Source organism: Prionailurus bengalensis, chromosome D4, assembly GCF_016509475.1.
Source record: "Prionailurus bengalensis isolate Pbe53 chromosome D4, Fcat_Pben_1.1_paternal_pri, whole genome shotgun sequence".
NCBI lineage: Eukaryota > Metazoa > Chordata > Mammalia > Carnivora > Felidae > Prionailurus > Prionailurus bengalensis.
In genome coordinates, this window is record NC_057359.1 from 77664006 (window position 1) to 77680648 (window position 16643).

The following is a 16643-nucleotide window of genomic DNA, read 5'->3' on the forward strand; positions in this document are numbered from 1 at the left end:
GATGATACTATAATGCATACGAAAACGGTAGGTTACAAAGTGCTACTTTAAAGATGGCAACATCTCACAGTTGTGAAAATGTTCAGGCTAATTTATAAGTTACATTCATGATCTCATTTGATTCTCCAAACGATATCATGAGGAAGCTATTACCCTTTTGGTGGTGGGGCGGGGGGAGGTCTTATACTTATCCTGATGTGATAATGAAGGACACTGAGGCAGCAGAGTGACCGGGCAAGGACATCAACACAAGTTCAAGTCTTACAACTGTGTTACGACATGAGACCAGCCTAGTGGTTTCCAGATCTGATCTTGTGGCAAATAGGCATTATTACAACTGGTTCCAAAAATGTAAACTTGCCTTTTGCCTCCGTCCCTTCTACCCCTCATTTCCTGACCTCCCTACTCCTTTTCTCTTCCCTCACATTCCCCCGCACATGAGTATCATGGCTTCCTCCCCATCTGTTTTATTCTCTCTTTTCAATCCTTCTATTTCTACTAGGAGGAGTTAAAGTAAGAACTTTTTGTTTAATCCAACTTTAAAGGGTATGATTTTGTAATTTTAAAAAGTTAATGATGTTTCTTCGAGCAGTCCAGAAGCAAACAAAAAAGGAATAAAGAAAAATAAGGATCTAGATTTATTTATGCCCCGTAATATGTGATGATTGCGATGCTTTATTTTTATGTCATTTTTAATACAGACAAATTGGTATGATATATTCAAAAGCCACTCACACAAACCACTCAGACTGGAAGGGTTGTAAGGAGAGGGACATAATGAGTCCCAAATAAATAAAGTGAAAGACTCTGAGAAAGCAATGGTGCCTAAAATGTAAACTGACACTCACCAAAAACATTTCTCATTTTGAGCCCTTTTAGGTTATTGCTAATAAAGCATGTATTGTGTTTCTGCTACCATAGGTCCCAATTGATATTTTGATCAGTCAAAATGGCATCAGGAGCTAGATATAGTGCACAGCCTTAAGGTCCTCACAAGGTGAGAAGTTCACATGACACTGACCTGTACATATAGAACTAAAAGGACAACAGAGAAATAAAAACAAATGTACTACACGGTATCACTTATATGGGATATGTAAAGAAAAGTCAACTCTTAGAAACAGGGTAGAAAGGTGGTTATCAGGAGCCTGGAAGCAGGAGAAAGAGAGGGTGGTCAAAGGGAGCAAGCTTTCAGCTATAAGATGAGTAAGTTCTGAAGCTCTACTGTATAACATGGTGACTACAGTGGATAAGACAATGTTGTAACAATTGAAATTTGCTAAGAGAGTAGAACCTAAATGTTCTCAACAACAACATCAATTTTTTTTTAATGTACCACTGATTTCTATTTCTTCTTCTTTTTTGCTTTACCTGTGAAGCTGGGCCACCCTTGCATGCAACCATCTAAGGCTTTAAAATCCAGTCATGATTTGTACAAAGTCACCGACTTTAAACCACTAAGAGATAAAGTTTGTAATTCTCGGCTCAAGAACAAGGAAATGCACTCTCCACTTGTTACCTGTGAAGCAGACATCTTGGAGTTCTCTTTAATGCCTACAGTGTGCCTTTTGTGACAGCTCCTATCTGGAGAAAAGAAAAGGCAGCAGCCGGAGGACACGTTTCCCAAACTCATGGTCAAAAAGATGCATCTACAACATGTGGGAATTATACTCAAATTTGCAGGATATGACCAAGTAGAGCAGATAAGGAGCTACTGCTTCGTGGTGTAACAGAATCTCCAAAAGCAGAGGTAAATATTGTTGGTTAGTGGAATTCACGGTCACCAGATACCATGCCTTCAGTTTCTACTCATTTTCTCCATCAGAGATATGCAAGATCTTTTGGGGTGGGGGTTTCACACCTGCCATTTTATGAGTTGTCACTGCCAGCTTGTTTTCCCTCTCTATATCATCCTCAACTTGGAACAAACAGTCTGCTAAGAACACACCGTGCCAAAGGAAAGAGCTGCAGCCAGTCAGAAGTATGGACAAGATCACAACCTGAACTTTGGGAGCTGTTTTTATTTCACAAGCTGTTGTTGTCTTTAGCACTTATGATGTGGCCTGGAAAAGACAAATAGTCTTCTGAAAATATCTCTACAGGAAGAGCTTTCTCCCCAGTACCTATAAAACATTCATAACACCTTCATTGTGCTGTAAATCCTTAGCAGGAGTTGATAACAGTGCATGAATTTTTAATGTAACATTTATAAATGGTTATTAAAACTATCCTTAAAGTAAAGTGTCAGTTTATTTTTAATTAACTGTTGGCTATTTAAGCTCCCAGATGGCCTGGGGAAAGACCAATAGGCCCACATGTCAATTATCCTCCCTCTTGCCCCATCTTTAACCCCTTGTGGTCTGCTGTCACGAAGAACAATGCATGTAAGCTCTAAGGGCTTAAATAAACTATAGATTTGGTCTTGGGAACATTGCATTTCTTAGTCCTGTCCTGGAATACCTGTCAGCTATCCTGCCTACCACAAAACCATGAGGTAAGCACTACTTGTTCTGAATGCTCACAGCCCAAACCCACCTCCACATACCTATACCCAGCAAGAGAGAAAATCCAGGCAAAGAATGGGGGGTAGATTCTGGAACTCTAGACCTGAGACTTAGGATTTCAGCTCTGGTTCAGTGGCATTCTACTTTTGTGATCTTGAGCACATTTTAGCTTCCTGGAATGTACTTGTAGATCTGAAAAATGTAGGGATGGTGCATATCTCTCTGCCTCTCTCAAGAGGTCATAAGCATCAAATTAAAAGCTAAGTATGAAAATATTTGACAAACCATAATAAGTGGTCCACACATATGGTCTCCTTATTGTCTTCCAATTATTAGTGATCACTGCCCTCATGGTCTCCTGGTATGGGCTTCCCCAAAATCTGAGCTTGCTATTTCCTTCTAGAACCCAGAAATCAGGGAAAAAACTCATTATGTTCATATACTTTAGAATTCTAATCTTTCCTACGGCTGGAAAGATGATTTTACCCAAGGTACAAACTCTTTCTGCATTATCCCCTCACAACACCTGTGTGGTTTCTGATGGCAGTCCTAGGAGCAAGGAGCTTATATACATTATAATTAGAAAACCCAATTGTTAGTGAGATCGTTGTGGGTCCTTTGGGGCCTCATAGTCCCCAGATATGTGTGTTTTGGCAGTTTTTACCAAGGACTTGGAATAGACTCTCTTGTCAGTTTTCCTGGCTGTGACTGTTTGCTGATGTTAGATCACGTGCCCTAGGAAGCACAAGACCCAACAGTCTTGCCTTTCCTCCATTGGTCTCAGGATGCAGCAAATTAACCCAACAGCATGGGAAATATAAAAATCTAGGAATCTGGAACTCATAGCATACCTGTAATTGCGTAAGTGTGTGAACATGTGTGTGGGTTAGTATAAACATTCAAATGTCCTATGTTAGACTGGAAGATCCATTAATATAATTTAGCAAATGAAAAATGAAATCTTCTAATTTTTTTTTGTAACACTTATTTTTGAGAGAGAGAGAGAGAGAGAGCAAGTGGGGGAGGGACAAAGAGAGAGAGGGAGACAGAGAATCTGAAGCAGGTTCCTGGCTCTGAGTTGTCAGCCCGACATGGGGCTTGAACTCATGAACCATGAGATCATGACCTGAGCTGAGGTTGAACACTTAACTGACTGAGCCACCCAGGAGCCTCAATCAATCTTTTTTTTTTTTTAAGTTTATTTATTTATTTTGAGAGAGGGAGAGTGTGCATGCTAGTGTGAGTGGGGGAGGGCCAGAGAGAGGGGAGAGAAAGGGGAGAGAGAGAGAATCCCAAACAGGCTCCACACTGTCAGCACAGCCTAATACAGGGCTCAAATTCACCAACTGTGAGATCATGACCTGAGCCAAAATCAAGAGTCTGACATTTAACCAACTGAGCCACCCAAGTGCCCCTTAAATAGTCTGAACATGCACCAAAATTCCTTAGGATAGCACTCGAAGCTCTTCATGGTCTACCCTGGGACGCACCTCTGGTTCTATCTCCTATCACCCCAACTCTGCCACTCTGGGCTCTATGACGACTGAATTATTATGCCTCTCAGTGAACCATGCTTGCTTTATGCTTCCCAGAATTTGTACATAGCACCCCTTCTGCCAAGAGTGTTCTTCATGTCATTCTATAGCTGGAGAACTTCTAATTATTCTTCAATATTTCAATCAAGTGCTGTCCTCTGGGAAGTCTTCCCGCCCATATAACCCTTGTGCTCACTTCTATTATGGCATTTATCATATTACATGGTAATGTCTTGCTTACATTTTTGTTTCCTTCATGGCAGCATGAGCTCTGTGAGATAAATTTTTTATATGTCTATCAGCCAGTTTTAACACAGTGTTAGACACAAAGAAGATACTCAGCAATCTCTCGTTGAATAAAAGTACAAATCACGTTTCAATACAGGCTTTGCAAGTGCTATGGATCCCATTTAAAGGCAAAATGACTAATTCTCATTTGGATTATGCTGTTGAACATTAACCAAGGGTTTATTCTATGGTCAGAAATGATGATGCATTCATTCTAATTTAGACACAGTACACTGAGTGTTGCAAAAACATTGAGTTCTAACTAGAAGACACCTTTTGTATATAGAAACTGGTTTAGGCTGTGACTGTACATGCAAGGCTTCTCTGGGCTTAAAATGACTAAATGCTCATGAAAAGGAGAAAGAAAATGGAAGAGAAAATCGTGGACATGAAGTTAAACATAGCAGTAAATTGAAACCACCTTCCCCATTCTAACTAAAATGATAGTGACTGACCAAGAAATAACTAAATCTATGGAGTAAAGGAGAATAAGAGAAGAGTTAGTAAGTAATGAGGACTGCCAATAACATTACATTCATTGAATAACAAAAGGTAAAAGTGTATGGATAAGTAGTGACTGACTTGGCCTGCCAGCGTGACTGGCATCATGGAAACCTGGAGAGAGTCAGGACTTGGAGATGCCATGTAGCAGTGAAGCCAGGGATGATTGGTGGGACCGGTAATTAAGAGGGTTGGTTGAAGGGGATGCCCAGATGACTCAGTTGGTTAAGCGTCCCACTCTTGGTTTCGGCTCAGGTCATGATCTCGCAGTTTCACGATTTTGAGCCCCACGTCAGGCTCTGCACTAATAGCATGGAGTCTGCTTGGGCTTCCCTCTCCCTCTTTCTCTCTCTGCCCCTCCCTCACTCACACACTCTCTCTCTCTCTCACAATAAATAAACTTATAAAGAAAAAAAAGAGGGTTGGTTGAAAGTGTGTAAAGAGCAGTGAGACCCTCAGAAGAACTCCTTCAAAAGTTGGGATACTCCTTTCCAAAATAAGACAGGAGACTTAGTCTCTTAAAAGGTTGAATCAGAAGGATTCTACTCTCAGGGACACTAGATGCAAGTGAGGCTAGACAAAGGGCAATGCATGGGAAACCGAAGTACTAACTGCAAGTTTGCCCTCCTTGGCTTCCAGATTGCTGGAATCCAAGCTTAGGTCTCCCAGGCATCCCTCTTGGGGAAGTGGCTGGTCTAACAGAGGACCTATATGAGTAGACATCTGCCAACACAAAGGCCAGGAACTAGCTCAACTACCTTTCGGTGAAACTCACCAGTTGTTAAGCTTCACCATACACATTGCTCCAAAGAAGCTTCTTAGTGAGATAACTAGATAAAAAAGAGATATAAAATTAAAGCTTATATGAAAAAAAACAAAAGACCGAAACAAATTTTAGAAAAGGAACACCAAGGAAATAGAAATAATGTAGAGAACAAAGAGAAAGGTCTAAAAATATATAATTGGTCTTTAGAAAAAAAAAAAGATATTTGATTATTGAAATGAAAAACAATGTTGTAAAAATGTCACAGGAAAAAAAGAGATCTTGAAATTTGAAAACTGGTAGCAAAAATTAAACATTTACTTATTTATTCTTTTAAGTTTATTCATTTTTGAGAGAGAGAGACAGAGTGTGAGCAGGGGAGGGGCAGAGAGAGAGAGGGAGACACAGAATCTGAAGCAGGCTCCAGGCTCTGAGCTGTCAGCACAGAGCCCAACACGGGGCTTGCACTCACGAACCTCAAGATCATGACCCAAGCTGAAGTTGGGACGCTTAACTGGCTGAGCCAACCAGGTGCCCCAAACATATTTATAATTCAAAACAAAGATACAATGTTAAGGTCACAAAAACAACCCTGAAAGTAAATAGAAAAATAGATAGAAAATAGAAAATAAAAGCTAACAGGGAATACTAATACAGCAAATCTAATATCTGACCAAAGTAAGTTACAAATAAAGACAAAATGGAAGAAAGGTATTTACCAAAGAAATAATTTAACAAAGGCTTATGGAGTACCCAGCATATCAAAGCATATCATTATAAGATTTCAGAACATGACAAATAAGTCAAATATTCTTAAAGCTTCAAAGAGATATGAAACAGATCATATACAAAGGACTGGGAATCAGAATGGCATTAGGCTTTCTATAAACAATATTGGAACCTGTCAGACAGTAGAGCGATACTGCAGAAATTCTGAAAAGAAACTCATTTCAAACATAGAATTCTATATGTAAGCCATTATTGAATATTAATAACAATATTTCAGACACAAAGGAAGGGACTCAAATACTTAACGCCTATGTACATTTTTTCAGGAGGATGGAGTTTGCATGTCACCTAAATGAGAGAGTAATCCATGAAAGAAGATACAAGAATCAGGAAATAGTCGATCTAACATGCAAAAGGTGAAAGCAAGCCCCAGTACAACGGCTGAGGAGAGTCCTAGGTCAGAAACTGCGAGCAGCCTGCACCAACAGTGTTCACTACGGGAGATGAAGGGCTCCCGGAGGTTTGCTCCAAGACACAGGGAAGGGAAGGGACACAATGCATTAGCATTACCTGTTGCATTTCAGTACGTTGAGTAAAAGACCTCTGAGACGGAATCAGTCATAAGAACATGGAACCGTAACCCAACAGAAAAACAGGAGTCAATTGTCAACTGTAGGAGTAGTATACATGTGTACATGCGTGTATACACTCACAAACACACCCACAATTGTGTATGCTGCATGTTTCAGCTGTGAACTATATATTGTTATAAGTTGTAAATATAGATTTAGTATAAAATCGATGAAACTAGGGGTGCCTGGGTGGCTCAGTCGGTTAAGCGGCCGACTTCGGCTCAGGTCATGATCTCACGGTCTCTGAGGGCTGTGAGTTCGAGCCCCATGTCGGGCTCTGTGCTGACAGCTCAGAGCCTGGACCCTGTTTCGGATTCTGTGTCTCCCTCTCTCTGACCCTCCCCTGTTCATGCTCTGTCTCTCTCTGTCTCAAAAATAAATAAATGTTAAAAAAAAAAAATTAAAATCGATGAAACTATATTGGGAGGATGGAGAAAAGAATTTTAATTGGTGGCTCATACAAGAGAACCAAATTATTTCCTTGAAGAAACATCCAGAAAGGTGAGGGAGTTACCAGAAGATAAACACAAGATCATAATCAAACATTCTTATAACATGGGAGAGAATGGAATTTCAAAAGTATGTGAGGAGGTAAGATCAACTGAGAAATGTTTTAGAGATTCAAGTAGGTGAGCAAACAGCATTGAGCTTGGCTACTAAATACTAAAGGTCAGGGATAGCCATGGAGAGGGTCACCTGGGCTGGTTAAGATTCTGGCTGGGACAGGTTTTCCAATAATTCACTAGAGCAACCCCTGCCAAGCTCCACCCTTTTGCCCTCACACCACCATTCACCCAATCAATTCAGCAATAGTCAGTCTCTCAGAATTTTCAGATCTGGTAGGTAAACAAAAGGGAGATAAAAATTCTTCCCATTCAGGTGAGGGAATTGCGCTTTCTCCCAGGGATCAATCCATCAACAAGTGTTTATGTACTGTCTCCTGTGCTTTGTGTACTGGCTGCAGGAAAAGAAAAAAAAAAAAAGAAAGAAAGAAACAAACACAGGGTTTTTGCCCTCATGGGACATATGCTCTATTTAGAGCAGAAAGGCATACCATCAGACGAAACAAAAGAACATGAAGGTCACAAAGAATCAAGTGATAAAATGTGTAATGCTGACCTGAGCTGCTATAAAGGCTCATGGGGGCTAACACAGCTGGGAAGCTCATAAAGGAAGTCTACTCTTGAACTGAGACTTGTGGGTACCATGGAGTGACAAGAGGGGAAGGGGATGAAGGCAGGGGGAGAACTGCTATAGGAGATAAGGTTGGAAATGTTTGTCTAGAAACAGCACAATATTCAGATAACAAACTCCTTTCTGGATGAATGTGAACCTCTCTTTCAGTCTCAGCTCTGGCATTGCAGTGGCAGGAGTTTGGACAAAGCCAATTTCCCCTAGGTTTAAGGGCAATAATTATTCCTGCCTTAGGTGATGGCACTGAGGACCACATTGTATAGGGAAAGGGGGTCTTTCTGAATTGTAAATTGACACAAAAAAGCAAGCAGTGCTGGAACTTGGGTGTAGGACTTTGTGATGGTCATTCCTTGTTCATTCAGCTGATTCATTCAATGCATGCAGGTTAGGTGCTCAGGTTTTCGAAGGGAGTAAGACAGATATTGTACCACGACAGACACTGTACAATTACACAACTGTGTAGTCCCTTGACACGGCCCACCAGGGTTTGCATTATCTGATTTCCGATGCCTTCATCCTCTCATGTCCCAGGGCTCTTGGGGAATCATCACACAGACCTTCTCTCATTCCATAAACACAGTGCCTCCTCCCTGCCCGGAGACTTTATGCACTTCTCTCTGTTCCTGCTCTTCACTCTTCCTCCTGCTCCTTCAGATTTTAGGGAAAATGTCCACACCTCGGGGACACTTTTCCTGATAACCCAGTTGAGGTCAGATCACCCTGCTATCATCATAGCATCTTATGACTCTCCAGTGTAGCAGTATGCAAAAGTGTAACTACAAATTAATATGTGATTTCTTTCAATTCTGTGGCCCCCTGCTAGAATGTATACCTCCAGAGCAGAAATCCTTTCGTTTTTACCACTGTGACCCTAGGACTTAGTATGACACCTGCCCACAATAAGCCTTTGATATGCATTTTCTGAATGACTGATCAGACATATGTAAAAGCTATTTTCAGGATGTTGGTCATGGGCAGAAATTTACCCTCATGAATCTTGAACTTTAACAACCTGTTACAGACCCATCTCTTGTCGGTTTTTCCAGCCATCTCTGATTCTATTTTTATATGCTTGCAAATTACTTCAAGTTACCTCAGAAATGTCAGACCCAGAATCAAATTACATAATCTTTGCCCACTGTCACCAGGAATCAAAGTCTTTTCTATTCCTTTATTTTTCAATTTACTTGTAAAATCAGGGGGTGAGAGGAAGGCTACTCTAATAGGGGCATTTATTGCAGTATAGAAATAACTGGTAATTATGCTCTCTAAATGAACTTGACTCTATGGCTGGTGTCAGGTTTTGCTAAGTGCCCTGGGCCCAACTGAGACTAATTAGGCCTGCATTAAATATTAAAGCTTTCTGACACCCAGGTTTTGATGGTGACAGAGGAAAAGAAATCCTGTAACCTAACCTGCACCCGACAGGAGTAATTTATGTTCGCTTCTTATAACAAAAGAAAATCCAATCATGAAGCTGGCTGGAAGACATATTTAAGAGAGAAGTTAATGTAAAAAAAAAAAATTGCATAAACATACACACACACACACACACACACACATAGAGTACATAAAATAACACAAAAATGTCAACAGATAGTTCCTGTTTGCCACCAACTACATCAAATGCCTGTTGATTGTTCTATCAACTTGTGTTTGCATGGGAAATAGCTTTTTGCCTATAAATGGGTTTAATACAGTGTAGGGGCATGGAGTCAGCATGGACCTTTGGACGGCAAAACTACGATAATGCCATTTCCACCTAGGAAGGGCCTATTATGTGTAGAGTTCATTTACAATCTATCGTATGACCATAATTTTTTGTGCCTTCATTTACTGAACTTTTAAAGGGCAACTTGCTTTTCTCCCAGGTGAGGGACAGCTCAAGGTTAGGAAAAGTGGTCTAGGTCCCAGACTGAACCTAGCTCAATGTGTGGTCTTAGACAAATCACAGAGTTCTCTGGGTCCTTTTGTTGTCCTTTCCTTCTGTCCTGCTGGTGACAACCATCTCTGAGAGGGTTAGACACAAATGAGATGCATGCTGGTTTTCACCATCCACAGATTCCAAACAAATCTTATGTGGTACGCTGAAACAAAACAAACCAAGCCCAGTATTTCAGTAGGTCAAACATATCTTATAAACCCAAATGTGTGCTTTTTCCCTATTTGGAATCTCAATGAGAAAAAAATTAGGCTGTTTTTAATGTAACCTTTTTATAACAGAAACGTTTAAACATATACAAAGACAGAAGCTATAGAGCAGTAACCCCTGAGGAGCTCACAATCCAGGTTCAGTCATTGTCGACTCGTGGCAGATGCCACGTTATTTCTCCTTCCTGACACCCCTTTTTCTAGCAGATCCCCCTTCACTATATCATGTCATTCAAACATTTCACATGCACATTGTAAATATGAGGACGACTTAAAAAAGTGGTGATGTAAAATTAAAAATTTACATGAGGGGCACCTGGGTGGCTCAGTCAGTTAAGTGTCTGACTTCGGCTCAGGTCATGATCTCATGGTTTGTGGGTTCAAGCCTCGCATCAGGCTCTGTGCTGACAGCTCAGAGCCTGAAGTCTGCTTTCAGTTCTGTGTCTCCCTCCCTCTCTGCCACTCCCTTGATTGTGCTCTGTCTCTATCTCTCAAAAATAAACATGTAATTAAAAAATTAACATGAATTCCTAAATAAAAATAGGGTTATTTTGATGAATAAAAATAATACAGGAATGAGAGATTTGAGGTCATTACTGTTGAGTCGACCTCAGAATCCTATTTGCTTTTATTTTTTTAATGTTAGAATGGAAAATTCTGATAGCATAGAAAAGTAATTTCGAATAGTAATTTTCTTTCAGCAATGCAGCTGACAATGAATGTCAAGAATATCTTTCAAGTAAGCAAGATTAAGCAAATGACTTTCACACTAAAACAAGTTAATTGAGCAGTTAAGGTTAAGAATCAAAGTTTTCACATCTTGTTAAAACATGGCTCATAACATTTGGGGTGCATGTGACTATTTTTGTTGTGATTATAGTTTCCAGTAGGTTACTTGGTGTTTCTTAAAGGCCTCATACAGGACTCTGCACAGAGTATACCTTCAGTAAGTATTTATTAAATGAAAAAAATGAATAAAAATATTTTAATTAAATATGTGTGAAACAGAGACTGCTGTTAAAAACTCTTGACAATGAGTTTTTAAAACCACTGGAATCAGAAATGAGGAAAAAGTTCGGGGCGCCTGGGTGGCGCAGTCGGTTAGGCGTCCGACTTCAGCCAGGTCACGATCTCGCAGTCGGTGAGTTCGAGCCCCGCGTCGGGCTCTGGGCTGATGGCTCAGAGCCTGGAGCCTGTTTCGGATTCTGTGTCTCCCTCTCTCTCTGCCCCTCCCCCGTTCATGCTCTGTCTCTCTCTGTCCCGAAAATAAATAAAAAACATTGAAAAAAAAATTAAAAAAAAAAAAAAGAAATGAGGAAAAAGTCTTAGAATAATGAAATAAATAAATCTAAGACATCCCATTATTATTTCATTACTCATTATTAAAGCTAGATTAATGGATGTACACTGTTATCCATTAAATTTACTGAAATCTGAAAACAAAGAGAGGCTGTATTCAGAAAACAGAGAGAAGCAGCAAATGAGATTGTCCAAAAGAAAAAGTAGAAGAATATTTTATTGTAAATCGGGAGACCTGAGTTTCCAGACCTTCTTTGGCCATTCTTGACCTTAGGTATCTTGGATGGCTATTCCTATCCATTGACCCCAGTAATATAACACAATTAAGGGTTTAACAAGATAATCATCCTTGCCTCTTACAGTTCTCAGTTCTGTGATTCTTAGTATATGGGTGGTGGAAACTAATTATGGTGTTTTGAGGAAGGTAACGTATTTTTCTTTTGGAAAAATAACTTTCCAGTGGTATTCTAAGGACCTGTCTCAAAATCTGGGGACAACTCAGAGTTGGCATCAGCCTGTCTCTCCAAATTGGGCCACCACACTTGTGTTAAAAATAATTAGAATGTGGGTAGTTCTAGACCTCTTTTAAATGGCACGGTAAGGAGGGCCTTTCTAAATTTATTGGAAGAGAGCGATTTACCTATGAAAGGGCAGTAGAATCAACTTGGAGAATATTACAACCCTTCATTCCCTGCCATGAGTACAACAGTCTTCAGAGCCAGACTTATTTATTTATTTTCCCATTTTCTTCCCCTGCCCCCTCCACTGAAGTACATTATGAAATTATGGAAAAGCCATTTTCTAGCCAAAGGCAGCTGGTTGCCACGGGTTACAAGAGCCTTATCAGTCCCCAGGGTGATTTGCTGACTGAAACCACTGCAGGAGGGAGGGGCTGAGGAAGAGAAGCAGAGGGAGGCAGGCCAGACCTAATCCTGCACACCTGTGCCTCCCTCCCCCCTCCAGTGTGGGTCTCATTCAGGTGTGGCATGGAATGTGAACTTGTCTGGGGCAAGAGAGTTGGGGGAACACAGCATAAGGGAGTGGTCTGTGAGATGCTGCAGAGGTGCTCTGGTTATGAATTGTCTAAAAACCTGTTGGAAGATGGAAAGCAGTTCATTGACCACTGGATAGCTCTCTGTTTCTCTTTCTGTCCTCTGCCCCTATTATTTAAAAAAACAAAAACAAAAGCAAACAACAACAAAAAAACAACAGCAGCAAATCAGAGTTGCAAGTTACTATAGTTTTCTATCTGATATTGAATTCCTTGCACATCTCCCTAACCCCTAACCCTAAAAAGTGTCCATTCAATCTCTGTTTGAATTCCTAGACTGACAAGAAGCTTACTCCCTCTTAAATATAGCCATTCCACTCTAATGTTATTTGCATTAATAATGACATCTAAGAGTTATTGGATAATTGCTACCTCTTAGAGTCTAGACTAATCACTTTCATTTTATCCTCACAAGCAATTAATGAAGTTGATATACCTGTTTCTCAGAGGAGAAAACTAAAATACAGGGTCATATATCCAGAAACTAGAGGGATTTGAATTTAAATTAATATTTGAAGGATTCCAAAGCTTTGTGCTTTAGACAACTGTATTCTGCCTACTCCATGATTCTCTCTCTCTCTCTTCTAAGATCTATATCTCTTACTCCAAGAGAGTTTTTATTCCCCTCACCTTCCCGGTGACCTTCTGTGTCTCACCCTTTGCAAATATGTTCCTTAAATTATCATGTCCTGAATTGTTTAGTTTACATTGTCTGATCACACATATTCTCCCTATTCTACTTCTATTAATTCATTCCAAAGCAAATACATTTTTTCTGAACTCCAAATGTATTATAGTCCTGAAACATATTGAGTCAGCTGAAAGCCCTGAGCCTATTTCACTCATGCTGAGTTTAACTTCTATTCTTCCCATCCTTTATACCTTTTTAAGTGAATAGTGGCAGGTGCTTCCACGTCTTCATGTGAAATTCCAACTCATTGGTTAGTTTTATCAATCCAGGTTATGGAAACCTCTTGAGATACTAGTATTTTCATGTAACATGTTTGATATGACCATCTATATAATGATGATTATAAAGAACGTAGACAAGAATATAGTCTCATGTACCAGAATCTGAAACTAACATGAGTCATACATTTCTTCTTCCAGATTAGCTAATAAAAGGGAACAGGGCACTGAAAGGAGATGTGCTTTGGGGAGAAGATTGGCTAAGAACACCATCAGTTTCCAGTGATGTGGTTGCTGGTGTAAGAAGGGCAGAGGAAGACATTCTGGGCTCTGATCAAGAACTGCAAAGATCAGAGTGTCTATGGATACTGGCCCTGTTTATTTAATGCTAAGTATATTTTTAATTACTTTAAAAATTGAATAAACATTAATTCAGCTAGCAAACAATTAATAGCACCTATCAGGTAGGTGTCAAGAGGTGTTTTTTTTTAAATCAATTAATTCCACATTCACTGTCATAGCTGTTGCCCTGCCCTCATACAGCTCACAGTCTAATGACAGGATAAAAGTAAATCCTCAAACTGTTAGTGATAAGTACTACTAAGTAACATACTTGGGTTTTTAGAGACAAGAGGACAGGTGAAATAACTAGATAATTACATAATGCTTCTCTAAAGGGATAACTTTTCAAGTGAGACTTGGAGGATATATAGTTTTATCTGGGCAAAGAATGGGGGAAAAAACAGATTGCTTCTGGTAGAATGCTTTGAGGAAAAAAAATGGAAATTTTAAGGAACTAAAAAAAGACCAAAATAGCTGAAGGGCAGCGTATGAGGAGGCTGGTGAGTTGTAAGGTGTGAAATGCAGATAGGGCCAGGTCACACAGGGCTTTGCGTAAGGAGCTTGCATATTATTATAAGTCTAATGAGACTCTACAGAAGGGTTTAAGAATAAAAGATACAACTTAATTAGATTCATATTTAAAGAAGATAGTTTTGGCTGGGAGGTGGAAAGAAGTTAGGAATGAAAATAAGGAGATCATTGGGGCGCCTGGGTGGCGCAGTCGGTTAAGCGTCCGACTTCAGCCAGGTCACGATCTCGCGGTCCGTGAGTTCGAGCCCCGCGTCAGGCTCTGGGCTGATGGCTCAGAGCCTGGAGCCTGTTTCCAATTCTGTGTCTGCCTCTCTCTCTGCCCCTCCCCCGTTCATGCTCTGTCTCTCTCTGTCCCAAAAATAAATAAACGTTGGAAAAAAAAATTTAAGAAAATAAGGAGATCATTTAAAGGATGTTGCAGGGTCAGAGATCAAAGGAGAGCTAGTGACTGCTTACATTTGAGTAGTATCGTTGAAAAATTGGCAATACTGAGAGCTACTTTGCAGGTAGGTTCTATGGCACTTGGTTTTTGATTATATGTAAATGGTGAGCAAAATGTCAAAAATCAGAAAACGCCAATAATCACAGTTTTTTTTCCCCCTCAAAGAAGTTATAGCCTTAGCTGGGTCAGGATAATGCTCACAAGTAAGAGATAAATGTGAAGAGGCCTGAGGAATGCAGAAGCCTAGTTTGTACCAGAGGATCTCAAGGCTTCACAAAGTTGGTGGTATCTGAAGCATGTCTTAATGTATGGCCATATTAGGATACAAAGATGCCAGAGTAAGCACAGTTACAACTGTACAGGTCCGGGAGTACTTTCACCACTGTAGAATTTTGTGTGGTCATGTATCTGGTATGATATACCGAATGCCTACAGTATGTAAGGAATTGTATACATTTTTAAAAAAAATTTAATGTTTATTTTATTTTTGAGACAGAGAGAGACAGAGCATGAACAGGGGAGGGGCAGAGAGAGAGGGAGACACAGAATCTGAAACAGGCTCCAGGCTCTGAGCAGTCAGCACAGAGCCCGATGCAGGGCTCGAACTCACGGACCGTGAGATCATGACCTGCGCCGAAGTCGGACGCTTAACCGACTGAGCCACCCAGGCGCCCCTTGTATACATTTTAATGCAACACTCAGTGTACAAGTAGCTATTCGTTTTAACTCATTTACAGAAAATTCTAAAGTTTAAGGAAAATGTTCAGTAGTGCATGACCGATAATAAATGATTGAGCCTGTTTTGAACCTAATCCTGCTGGAATTAAACATTCTGAATTCATAACTGTATCATCTGTCCCCCAGCATGCCTCAGTTTTCTTCAGAATACTTATACTATGTAACATAACATATAGTGCTTACTTGCTTTCATTTACCTCTACCGCTAAAATTTTAAGCCCTCTAACGGCCAAATTTTCCCAGTTTTGTTTACCACTAGATCATCAGCACCTAGGTCGAGCCTATACTCAAAGTTACTCAGAGCAAATGAGTCTGAAAAATGGACGCTTCCAAGCCCGTTTTCCTGCTACAAACCAAGGTCTTCTATTAAATTCAAGTATATCAGTTTTTAATGTTATTGATCTAGTTTCACTAACTCAATTCATATTTGATATTATCCTGCTTTCTTTTTATTACGCACCAGTCAGTCAAAAATAATTTATTGACCCATATGCGAGGCTCCAGGGTGACTATGAAGACATACACGACAGGCTGTGCCCTCAGGGAGCATATGATATATTTGAAGACACATGACATAATCTTTTGAAAGGTTAAGTAACACTAACACAGTAATATAATCAATATCACAAGACTGCATTAAGACCAAATTGAAGTGCCAAAGAGAACAATAAGGATAATAAATATTATGGGAGATAAGAAGACATTATTGAGGATTGAGTTGATCTATTTTTGTTTCATAAAACAAATGGACTTTGACCAAGATATTAAAGATAGGTAAGATTTTCTTAACAGAGAAGACATTAGGATATCTAAGTAGGAGCAGAAATATACAGATGAGCCTAAATAAATTGGAGGGACAATTATCTGGATTAGAGAATGGGGGAATACAGGTTTCTGGGATACTATGCCCCAACTGTGGGAACTGGAATTCATAAAATGAGGTTTCCAAAACCACCTCAATATTAAATCCTGACTTGGGATGACCTATAAGGTTTACTTTTGAACTACTTCTTTATGGTAAGTTAGGTGAAGAC